We start from the raw sequence: 12,764 nt of genomic DNA on the forward strand, positions 1-12,764 counted from the left end.
GCAGGTCCTGGAGACCTGAGACGTTGGTGCTGAGTGTAGATATCAGAACGGGGCTAGAGCTGAGTGCATGGGGCATCCTTCTCTCATTACTTCCCTCTCTCCAAACTCCTGGCTAAGGAAGGGAGAAGACAAGAGAGAGAATTGGAGGTTGGAAGTGCACCAATTGGCTCTTTCTGAAATTTGCTACAGGATAATATTATAATTATAAACAGGCAGGCTCTGTTTTCATGGCAACAAAAATACAGTTGAAGGCAAAAGTGTGGTGGGAGTGAGGAAAGGCATATAGTTGATTAAAACAAGTTTCCTTTTTTTCACCAAGACATTTAAATGGCTTTAGAGCCAAAGGAGTTTCATAGTCAAAGGTGCCAGTGAGTTCTTTTTTATCCCACTTTTCATCTCTGCTCTTGTTCCTATTTTGGGTCACGGTTTATATAGATGCTGAAGGATTCAGACTAGTGGTTCTCAATCTGGTGTGATTTTATCCTCCAAAGGGACATCTGGAATGTCTGAAGACATTTTTGGTTATTACAACTCAGGGGTAGGGTGCTACTGCCATCCATTGGGTAGAAGCCTCGGATGCTGCTAAGCATCCTGCAAATGGATGCTCTCAACAGATGCAATCCCGCAGGATGCCACTCAACCTCAGTGACTTGCCCAGCCCCCAAAGTCAGTAGTGCTAATGTTGAGAAACCTGGGTTTAGACTGAACCCCATGTCTAGGATTAAGGGTGAAGATGCAGTGTGTTAAGATCCAGGATCCTATCATGGAACTAGTCCCTTAGGGATCCTTTCATTTTGCAGTTCTAATCGTTAGATATGAATTGCTCTCAAAGGGCTTGAGTAGATCCTATCCTCACAGCATTTCTTAGTGACTTTGTCAGGGCATTAAGACAAAACCACAAGAACCAATTCGTTCTTGCTATTTTGATTCAACATACATTGAAGCGCTCTCTTCCTCGGCACTACCTACGGAAGTGGCAGCCATCTCCTAGTCGGCATCATGGCCGCCCTTAGACCCCTCGTGAAGCCCAAGATTGTCAAAAAGAGGACCAATAAGTTCATCCGGCACCAGTCAGACCAATATGTCAAAATTAAGCGGAACTGGCAGGAACCCAGAGGCATTGACAACAGGGTGCGCAGGAGGTTCAAGGGCCAGATCCTGATGCCCAGCATTAGCTACAGGAGCAACAAGAAAACAAAGCACACGCTGCCCAGTGAAGTTCCTGGTCCACAACGTCAAGGAGCTCGAAGTGTTGCTGATGTGCAACAAATCTTACCGTGCTGAGATTGCTCACAACGTCTCCTCCAAGAACCGCAAAGCCATCGTGGAGAGAGCAGCCCAGCTGGCCGTCAGAGTCACCAGTCCCAACGCCAGGCTGCGCAGCGAAGAAAACAAATGGACAGCTCGTGTACATTGTATTTGTGTTAATAAAACCATGAAACTAAAAAAAAAAAAAAAAAGATACATTGAAGCAAACTGGAATGGGGTTATAAATGGAGGAATGAATTAGTACTATACAACAATAGAATATGACCTTCTCGAGGAAAGGGACAATGGTAAAGGAAAAGATCACTGAGTGCATCATCAAAAAACAGGGCACTAGTCCTGAATTATCACAGGTCTGATTTTGTGACTTGGATGGCTTGGAGTCTCTAGATTTTGCTTTCCTCATTGATGAAATGAAGAGGCCAAAGTAGATTGTTTCAAAATCTCTTTTAACACCAGTATTCAGTGATTTGAAGGGAATCAACATATTCTTTACTAAAAAAAAATAATTGACATCATTAGCTATGGAGTATCTCTGACAACAAAATGACTAGAGGAATATAAAAATTGTTCTGCAAGAAACTCTTCTTTAAAAAAAAAAAAACTCCCTTGCGCCTGTCACATAGAAGAAGTTCCTTTGTCTCTATAACATCAAGCTGTGTCTTTCAAAACTTGTCAGTTTAACTGTTTGGCAAAATGTGTTCCAGGTAAAGAAAAATAACTGTGCAGAGCTGTTTAACATTTGTTCCTAATGTTAACTGTTAAACTCTGCTTAGAAAAATAATTCTGCTCCGAAATTTGATCTGTCTGCCTTCCTTTTGTATTGCTTTTGGCTCTTCCAGAACTCAGAAATGTCAATTTGTTATTCATGTTTGCCTTCACTAATCCTTCCAAAAGAATGTGAAAAGTCCCACAGTCTTTTATATTAGGAAATAGCTAAGATTAAAATGGATTAAGTCTCAGCTCCTTTCTCTTGCTCTCTATTGGTGTAATGAGTGTTATCACAGCATTTATGAAAGCGATGGGGTTTTTCATACTAAACTATAATTTCATTGTATGAGCATTCAGTAGGGGCATTGATACAGTTAGGCCTGGCAACTTTTCACAAGCTAAATGCCAAGATCCTGCGGTGTCTTTCTGAAATGTTGGACAGGGTGGTGGATGGGCAGGGATTAGAGAGACTGAAGTGTGTGTTGAGTCAAAGTCTTGGAGGGGGGCAGGAGGGGACTGGATAGACAGAGTGAGGGCTGTTGACTTGCAAAATCAGCGGGAGAGCCTAGCATGGCCAGAGAACTCAGCCAACACTGAATTGGAAGGAGAACTGTTGATATGAATATCTTCTCTGTCATATCTACTTTTATTACCAGGAAGAATAGAATGCTCTCCCTTTCATGGAAGATGCCATAGGCCTCACATCAGAAGGATGGTGTTCTACTTATTTTCCAGCAGTTACATTGACTATGTGGGTCTGTCCACACCATTTCATGTAGACCTGTTTGGGATGAGACACCGTAACCCAAGGCAAAGCTAACCAACCTACAGGGGCTAAAATGCATGTGGCATTGGACTTCAATTCTAGTCCCCAAACTGGCACATCAATGACTTGAAAGAGGGTGAATGTATGATGATATTTATTAGATCTTACTCAGCTAGAGTCTCTCACCCAAAGGCAAGAGGATGCTAGAATGAAATTCTCTTAAGGGTATGGACCAAAGTCTTCCCTTTTGGAGACTGCATGAGAACACTCCCTCCCAGAAATCGGAGATCTATGCTTGTTGCCAGTTGTTGTGCTTTCCCAAAGGGAGAAGTGTGTGAGTGACTCCTGTCTGCTGCTCCACACTGACCTTCCAGCTCTCAGATCCCTTCCCGGGTGCCACCGAGCATGCCCCTTAAGGGCCGTGTGGAGCCCCAGGAGCAGCCTGGGCCATGCGTAAAGGAAGGACTTCTCAGGCCCGAAACGACAATTCACCGTCCAAAAAGTCCAGGATCCAGGAAGCAAGCAGTTGAATAGATTATTTTTTACGATTTACCCCCAAAAATAGTTGTGATGTCAGTCTATTTTGATTTCAGATGGAGAAGTCAGACTTAAGCTCTCTACACCATTCAGAAAAAGCAGCTGAAAAGTGAAAAACCAAACGAAACCGAATCAGTTTGCCAGTTGATTCTCTTCAGTGCCAGACACCAGTGTAACCACTCTCCTTTCTGCATTCCCCTCCTCTCACCCCGGTTGACTGTTCAGATTTAATTGCCTTTTGTTTTTTAGATATTTCATGAACTTGACTTTACAACTGAGTTTATAAGGGGAACAAGGAGAGAAGAGTATCTTTTTTGTGCTAGATTATTTCTCTCTCTTTTTTTTTTTTTACAAAACAGTTTATGCCTCACTTTAAAGGTCATATGTGATAAATGCCTCTTCCTATGGGATTGCTTGAGTTGTGAAGATTTTCTGAAATTATTTGAAATTCTAGTTATTTGAGCGGAGACTTTTTAGCACCGTGATATTTTTGAGACTGCTGGATGGTCATTTTATTAGCATAGCCCCATTGTCCATTTTGTCTTGTCATAAATTACAAAAGCAAGAAAATAGATAAATGAAATAAACATAAATAAATAAAAGCAAACATCTGTTCCTCCTCCTTCAGAAAAAGTCTTCCTCGAAATCTTCCTTAAAGTTTGTTCACTGAAAGCTTGTGTCTCGGAGATCACCTTTGATGTACATGAGAAAGTCATGGCCTTTCCCTAGTGATTGCTCAGTGGTCTCGCTCCATAGCAGTCAGTCTTCCTCAGAACTGTCTCTTTGTCTTTGTGACTCTCTGTTCTCCTTGCCTTCTCCTCTCTCTGATCACTTGGTTTTGGCCTCCTCTTTCCCTTTCCTTCATGTAGGCATTTGTCAAATCTCTCCCTTCCCTCCTTCCTTCCTCCCTCTGCTCCTTCTTCCCTCCCTCCCTCTGCCCCTTCCATTCCTTCACTCCCTCCTTTCTCCCTATGTATTAACTGTTATCTGTGTCCCAGGAATCTTGTCCAAATTCATGCTACCAACCTTGTAGTCACTTGTCATGTGTGGCTTCCAACCCCTTGAAATATGGCTCAAACTTTCAATTTGACTTTCTTGTAACAAATTTAAATGTAATAATGATATTCAATTAAGTTATTGGGAAATTTTGAAGGAAGGAACTTCCTTCCTGCCTCCCTTCCCTCCCCCTCCCCTCCTCTTTTTTCTTCTCTTCTCTTCTTTTCCCTTTCATGGCCATCCTGTCCTAACATGGCTTTCCCTATGTCTCCTAAATGGAGACCCTCACATCTTTATTCCTTACTGATTCATCTACATAGATCCATCTAGACCAGGATTTCCTAATGTCAGCACTAATGACATTTGGAAACCAGACCGTTCTCTGTTACGGGACTGTGCACTATAGGATGTTGAACAGCACCCCTGGCCTCTACCTACTAGATGCCAGTAGCTCCTCCAACCCCCTGAGTTGTGACAACCAAAAATATTCCCACACATTGCCAAATGTGCCCCACCGGGCAAAATTGCCCCTCACTGAGAACCACTGGGATCGACAGTGACCAACAGTGGGTAGCAAGAAGTGGACACAGGTCTTAGAACAGGAGAGATGGTTTTGAAAATAAATAGATTTCACCTAGCAATGAGATCAATTGGTAGATTTTTCTCAACAGTGAGATTAATTTAACTTTTCTAACAAATTAGAAAGGAAATAGATTTTTGCTTTTTCTCACAGAAGATAGTTAATTTTGGAAGGTTTTTGTTTTCATACAGAGTTTTTAGCTATAAACTAAATGATAATAAAGAAAAATGGTGTCCTTGGAACTTTCATCTTAGTTCTGTATTAAAGATCACTTATTGGACTGTTTTTTTTTTCCCTCACGTAAGAACAATAAACTCCTTTAACAAAACTCTGGAACATACCCAATACCAAAGGGAAGAAACGTGTAGTTAAAGGTTATACAAAGTGCAGGCTTAACCTTTAGACATTTCAATTAGACAAGGCAAACATTCTCCTTTAAGCCAAGTGTCTATCTCTTTAGTGTCTATCAATTTAATTTTATCAGTTCTAACTAACTTCCTAAGAATTCAATAAACTGTGTTTATATCCTGACATTTTAGTTTTTAGAGAAGACATTAGATTTAGGAGACAGAGGCCCTTGGGAAAACAAGCCTACCATTCAGGTTTTATAAGACAGACTTGCTGCCCAGGGGATTTCTATCAAAATTTTGATTTTCAGACTAAAATTATTCGAGTGTGGGCACATAAAACAAAGAAAACTACCATGAACTTTTGACTAGATATTTATGCTCCTGGAACGTTAACCTTATTTTTAGCTATCTTAGGTCAATTTGGAGTTCCATTAACTTTAAATCTTTGTCATAAAAAGATAAGCAGTATAGCCATGTATGTATTAGTTTCCATTGCTGCTATAACATATCACCACAAACACAGCAGCTGAAAATAAAACAAAAATCTCTCAGCTCAGTAGGTCAGAAATCTAAGTTGCCTTGGCTGGTTTCTCTGCTCAGGGGCTCACAAGTCTGAAAGCAAGGCGTCAGCTACCTGGGCTCTCCTCAGGAGGCTGTGAGGAAAATCTGCTTTCAAGCTCATTCAGGTGGTTGGAAAGTTTGGTTCCTTGTGGTTGTAGGACTGAGGTCCTAATTTCCTTGCTGGCTATCAGTTGGCACACTCTCCGCTCCTAGCAGCTGCTTGCTTTATTTCTCTTGTTTCTCCGTGACCTCTTCTAGAAACGGTGGATCAAGTCTCTCTCACCCCTTCCGTCATCTCTCTGACTCCTATCCCTTCCTCTCCTGCTTTTAAGGGTTCATGTGATTCCACTGGGCTCACTCAAATATTCCAGGAAAATCTCCCTACTTTAAGATCAGCTGACTTGCGACCTTAATTCGATCTGCAAAGTCCTTCCACAGCAGTACCTAGGTGAGTGTTTGAGTAAGTAGTCAGGAGACTGGAAGCTTGGAGGGACATTTTAGAATTTTGCCTACCACAACATATATATGTGCAGTTGAAAGTCTTTCCCAATTTATTCCCCAGTCATAACGTTCTCACCTCTGCCACTAAAAAGGTAAGCACAATTATTAGCTTCTTGTTAACCTTCCAAAGCCTCTTTGTGTGTATAAAGTATAAATCTATGCATTCTACTTTACCCCCTTCCTTTATAAAAACAGCCTTCCCTACATAGTGTTCTTCACCCTATCCTTGCACATATGACAGTATCTTAGAGAATTTCCTCTATTGGTATATATAGAACTTTCTCATTCTGTAGAATATTCCCCTGTGTGGACATACCATCATTGATCTAACCAGTTCAGTAGTAGTGTACTGTAAGGTGGCTTCCTGTCTTTTGCTACAACAAATGATGTTGAAACAAATGTGTTATTTCTCATATGTGCTGATGTATCTAGAGAATGACTTTCCAGAAGTGGGGGGGTTGTAATTTTAATAGATATTACCACATTGCCCTCAATAAAGAATGAACCAGTTCATTATCATCCTTGCCCCAGCAGGACTTGAGTGGTGGTTTCCTACAGCCTCACCAGCCACAAAGTGTTGTAAGCCTTTTAGATTTTGGCCAATCCGATAGTTGAAAACTGGTGCAATAGCGTAGCTAGGATGATGTGCTTTTCTATTTCTTAAACTTGGGTAGCTCTTTTTTTTTTTTAAGCCACTGGGTTCCCAAGCCCCATATAACATGAATAATTTAAAAGAAAATCTCAGAAACTCAAAGTGTAAGCTTCTCCGAAATAAATGGAGATGCAGTTCTTATGTGAAGGGAAATTATTAACTTGATTGATTTGGCGGGACTTCTTTCTCAGCATGGAAGAAAGCAGATACTAGACATTGTGAAATGATTTTCAAGACATTGATTTACTTAGCAAACATTTATTGAATGTCTACCTTTTTCAAAGCATTGTGTTGAGCACTCTTGGGGAATAAAGAATTAGGCCCAGTCCTTGAACAGAAGGAAGAGGGGAAAACCTATGTTTTTGGAGAGGCTGTGACTCATTTAAGCCCCACAGTAGCCTTGGAAGATGAGAATTACATTATTATTTTACCAGTTGTTTAAAAATCACTTCTTTATTTCAAAATTATATACCTATTTTTCTTGCTTCAAATACCATATGATAATGATGACAGAGTAAAATGTTAAAATGTACCTGAGATTCACTTTCTGAAAACAGCTTCATTTTTAGCCCGAATTATTTTAAGGCAAACACATTAATACTCTGTGTTTTGTAATTATGGCACTATTGACCTATCCATGTCAATTCATTTTCCTATTAGGTTAGGATTTTATTAGGAATGCTTTATTTTCCAGACAATTGTACATCTCCTGAGCAATTGTCTCTTCTCTTTGACTTAAAACCAGGATGAGATACATATAGAAGTCTTCTTGATATCAAACTATTATATATATTAGCCCTACTGAATGATGTCTATCATTTATTCATATTTTCTGAACTTATTATACCCAATTTTTGGTATTAATGGGATTAAGCTTGTTAAGTATTATATAGTGAGTGATAAAGATTCAGATCCAGATCAGCTTGACTCATACATGTACTTTTTTTGCTACTTCGTATTGCTTCTCTTTTTTAAACTTTATAATTTTTAAAGATATTTTCATAAATTGGGTTTTTAAACATAGTTTTACCCTGACATTGAAATGGCTTGCATATGTCACATATATGTAAATTCATTTAAAATATATATTTTGAAAAGGTTAATATGTTTTTAAAATGTAGGTCTGTGGACGTTACATACACATGCAATTAATTTAAGGAAAAAGTAAATAGCTATATGAAAAAAATCTATCTTTTCCATAAGGATTATATTTCTGCAAGAGCTTAGTTCTGTATTTATTTGGCTAGAATAATGTTAGACATTTTAAAATAAGCAAGATTTTTTCCCCCAAAATGTTGACATCTTTAACATCTACATAAAGTCAGTTGTTTTTCTAAAATAACTTTTCCCTTTTATGCTTCTTTCTCTTCATCCATGGACTTCACTTGCCAGCAGGAATTGTTTGAACTATTAATGTGAGGTTTTTGAAACCTATAACAAGAATATATTAGTGTCAGCAGCAAAAGGCCCATAATTCTGTTTATAACAATGGGAAGCCATATGATAAAGGTTATATACTGATGAAAATAATATCTTGTAACCAACTTACAGAGACAAAGATAGATTCTGGAGGCAGATCCAGCTATTTGGGGTAAGAGTTCTATGGCCCGTGATGATCAGCTCATGGAAAATTTCCATTTCAATGAGCTGCTTTGACCATTTAATTCAGTAAACATTTAGTTAGTGCCTATTACATGAAACACACAGTTCTTTAGGACTCATGGGAAAAGTGAGTCTATTTTCCAAAACAAAATAAAGAATTATTTTATATTTATGAAGACATTGGTATAGAATTTTTCAATCTGCATCATCTCAGAGAATTCCTATTAATGCCATTATGTTTACCATTTTTCCTGTGTGTCTCTGAAAGGCTGAACAACAGAATAGTTTTTCTCGCTTGAGAACTGCTTGATTTTTATGGCAAGGAAACACTGTACGAGGAAGTAAAAGAAGACATGAATTTCTAGCTCTGGAGATCTTTAGGACAAAACTAGAGAATGATTCATCCTGGATGACTTGGATGGTGCTTTCCTGCACATGGGAGTAGAGCTAATGACCCCCTCCTTCTGTACTCCAGTGACAGAAGCAAACGGGTGGAGTGAAGTTGAAGGATATGAGGGATGACATGAGACCCAGGGGACATGGAGGGGATGTCGACTCGGGAAGGAAAACAGGTACTGATTTTGAGACAAGAGGGAAGAAAAAGAAGTAGCTAAAGATAGGAGAGAAGTTGAGAGACTGTAGATGATCTTAACCTCAGAAAAGGTGGGTTCATCTAACAGTGAAGTGGATGGATCCTAGGCAGAACAGAAATATTTGTAGCATGTGCTACTAAGTCACTAGTTGGAAATCTTAAAGGAAAAAAAAATCTGAAATCCAGTGATTTATAAATGATCCCAATTAACTAGTTTGGAATCTGTTCCGTCCTCATTCAGAAACTGATGAGTGGGAATCACAAAGTTCATTATAAGGATAGCAGTCAGTCGGGGTTGGGTGTTGGCAAGGCAGGAATCCAGGAGGGTCCCAAACAAGAGGAATTCTAAGGTGAGGATAAGGGCAAAACTGAAATTATTGACTATTGGCACTCTCAGAACTGAGAGGGCATTTGGCTGTATGAGTGGTGTAGTAGGTTCTTACCACTGCTGTAGCAAATTTAAGGGATTAAATAAAGAATAATTTAGTATCTTACAGTTCTGGAGGTCAGACGTTCAAAATGAGTTTCACTGGGCTGAAATCGTGGTGTCAGGACTGGTTGCTTTGCAGGCTCCAGGGGAGAATCTGTTTCTTGCTTCTTCCAACTTCTAGAGGCTGCTGATGTTACTTGGCTTGTGGCTGCATCACTGCAATCTCTGCTTCCCTCCTCGTATCACCTTGCCTGACTTTGATCCTCTTAGCTTCTTCTTATAAGGACCGCCATGATTACACTGGGCCCACTGGGATAATTCAGGATTCTCTCCCCATCTCAAGATTCTTAATTTAATCACACCTGCAAGTCCCTTTTGCCATATAATGTAACATATTCATAGGTTCCAGGAATTAGGACATGGATACCTTTCGGGGCCTATTTGACCACAGATGGTGATCCACTGGGAAAGCACGGAAGGGGTCAAGGAAGTGGATGTCATAATGAGAAAGGAGATATAGGAGGAATTAGGATTTGAAAGAGTTGGAAAGTCAGGAGGTTGGGGCCTATTAGAGGACTCGCACAGTTTGAGATCTGGTAGCAATAAATGGTTAAGTATATTGTGATGCTCCCTCAGAGAGGAAATGCCAAAGAAATGAATTCTTAGTGCCCTGAAGTACAAGGATCTGTGTGGTGTGGTGTCAGAAAGGGTTTTGATGGAGGTTGTTAGAGCCTTAAAGGATGATGGCCACTGAGAAGGGAAGATTGGGGTGGGTGCTCAGTGTCTTCGAGGACCTGGGAAAATGTCCTGGAATGTAGCAACAATGAATGGCAAAGGAGAGATGTGTAAGCATATGGAAAAGGACTTAAAAACTAGAAATAGAATTGCATGTTGGTTCTGGGCAGGAAACTAGAAGCTGCAGAGGAGAGTAGGGAATGTCTCATCACCTCCGAGTCATTCTACCCCTGTCCCCACATCATAGGAGGTGTGTGACAAGGAGCAACCTATGCTCCTTGGGAAAGGTCAGGAAGAGAGGTGGAGTCTTAAGGATGAGAGGCAGAAGAGGATAAGGTAGGGGCAAAGAGACGAAAGGATATGAAGTTGTGGGGAGATGTTGTTAGTTGACTGTGAGCTCCCAAATGGTAAGAGTGGAGTTACCTTCTGGAGGCCGGGACTAGGATAGTTCTGAATGATGAGAAGGAGAGTTTTCTAGACATGAGAGTGGGAAGACGTGTTTCCTTATAGCACCGAGTGCTGATACATGAAAAAGTGCCCTTTCTTCCTAGAGGAAGAAGGGCAATGCATTCTTTTGCCAAGTATTCTTCATCACAGAGATGTATCTGAATAAGAAATAACTGTGTGCAGCATCTTGACACTTAGAAAGTTTCTTCACAAACTCTCATTTCTTTGAATCTTCTACTTGTGCTCTAGTTATTTATGTCATTGTTTGACAGACAAGCCCGCTGGGCTCAGAGGAACTACAGGCCCAGCCACAGTCTACGTGGCTAATAAATGGCAGAGTTGGGGTTGATCTCAGTTTTTCTAATCCGAGTGCAATCTTTATCCTTTTCTCTTGCATTTAGAAAGGAGAGTGGCCTGCAGAATACTGATACACTTGAAGAGAGTGTGAGAAAAAATAAGGGAAATTGATTAAACCACCAGATCATTTAAAAATTACTTCTCAACAAAACGAGGTGGTAGTTAGAGTTTTTTCAATTTAGAAGTAAATATGAAAAGGATACCACAAGACTTTAGAGGAAAAAATTTCTGGCCTTGTGAACCACCCAATGTTGTGTTGACTTGTTGTTCATTTTGTGATGAACCCTGAAAGAGTTGGCTGAAAAAGTTTCCATGTGGTGTGGACACTGCCTGCCGGTCTGGCCCCCAAAATGACTGAATCATTTTGGAATTTCAAGTGACAGAAAGGCAGGACAGACTCCTAAGCAAAACGGAGCTGAAGTCATCCTTACAAGTTCTTGAACGGACAGAAGTGCGGAGTGATTGAGTGGTGTGTGTGTGTGTGTGTGTGTGTGTGTGTGTGTGTGTGTGTGTTCCTCAAGGCTACTTAATTGGGGGCTGAGAAATCACTATTCTCCCACATGTGCCCCGGTTACAAAGTCTTGGGGATAATCGATTCTGTTTGGGGGCCAACTAAAAGGAAAATCAGATGGAGAGAATGGAAACGTAACACTCCCCCTTTGTAGAATTTTAACCTAGAAGCTGTGAATCCTGAGTAAATGCATAATTTCTTTTAGTCACATCTTGAGTGGCTATCATTTAGCTAAGAGCTTAAACATTTTCCTAATGTTTTTATTTCCAGTTTCTGGTAAAGATATGGAAAAGGAAGGGAGGCAAAGAAGAGTTGAAAGAAGAGAGGATTTTACACGCAAGTGAAATTTTTTCTGTAATTATCATGAAAGGAAAATTAAACATTGTCAGAGATTAGGGAAACAAATTCCTTCAGGTGACTTTTTTGGTGGCCTTTCAGCAAAATATTTTACCTCAGCTCAATTATTCTGCTGATGTTTATGTGAAGTACTCTGGAGGAATTGTAGATTTTATTTCTGCCAGTAATTTAATTATATGTCATAAGAGTTAGTTTATTTTAGCTCGACTAGTGATGAATACTTGTAGTTTAGGAATAAATCAGAGTTAAAAGATTGTGGGGTAGGGGGATTACTCATTTAGAACATTCTAAACTTTGTTCTGTGTCAGACTTAGGAGATGTACCTCCAAAGGAGACCAAATGCAGTAAGCACCTGTAATGGATTTTAAGTATGAGCAAAAATCACTCCGTGTTGCTGGAGGAAATTAGGAACCCAGTGGCAGGGTTGCAAATCATACTAATGTTGTATTTTCACGTTCAGGTAGAAATTCTGCTTGACAAGCAACCAGAGATCATTACCAAACACTTTAAACCTGCAGTTCTTCATGAATGCATGAGTACTCTCTTTAATGGAAAAATGATGCATCAATTGCCAAGAGACTGGCTTCCAGAAATGCATTTCCCAATTGCTAAAGGGATGAAATGGTATATATCATAGAAGACAGGTTGCTAGGAGGGAGGGAGGGAGATCATGCTACACATTCCAAAAGGAATATGGAACTATTACATGGGGAATAAGTTTTCAGACGAGGAAATAAGAAGACTACATAAAACATTGTCAGACACTCAGCCCAACCTGAATGATTATGTTATTCTCCAGAAAAAGCAAAGAGC

At 39.9% G+C, this 12,764-nt stretch overlaps 1 protein-coding gene and 1 pseudogene across 1 annotated transcript in view; both read left to right on the forward strand.

Annotated features, from left to right (window-relative positions):
- The window catches only part of MID1 (midline 1), a 577,456-nt gene that overhangs the window by 128,160 nt on the left and 436,532 nt on the right, over positions 1–12,764 (forward strand). The window lies entirely within an intron of this gene.
- LOC135320268 (large ribosomal subunit protein eL32-like) lies at positions 955–4,836 on the forward strand (annotated as a pseudogene).

This window comes from Camelus dromedarius, chromosome X, assembly GCF_036321535.1.
Source record: "Camelus dromedarius isolate mCamDro1 chromosome X, mCamDro1.pat, whole genome shotgun sequence".
Taxonomy (NCBI): domain Eukaryota; kingdom Metazoa; phylum Chordata; class Mammalia; order Artiodactyla; family Camelidae; genus Camelus; species Camelus dromedarius.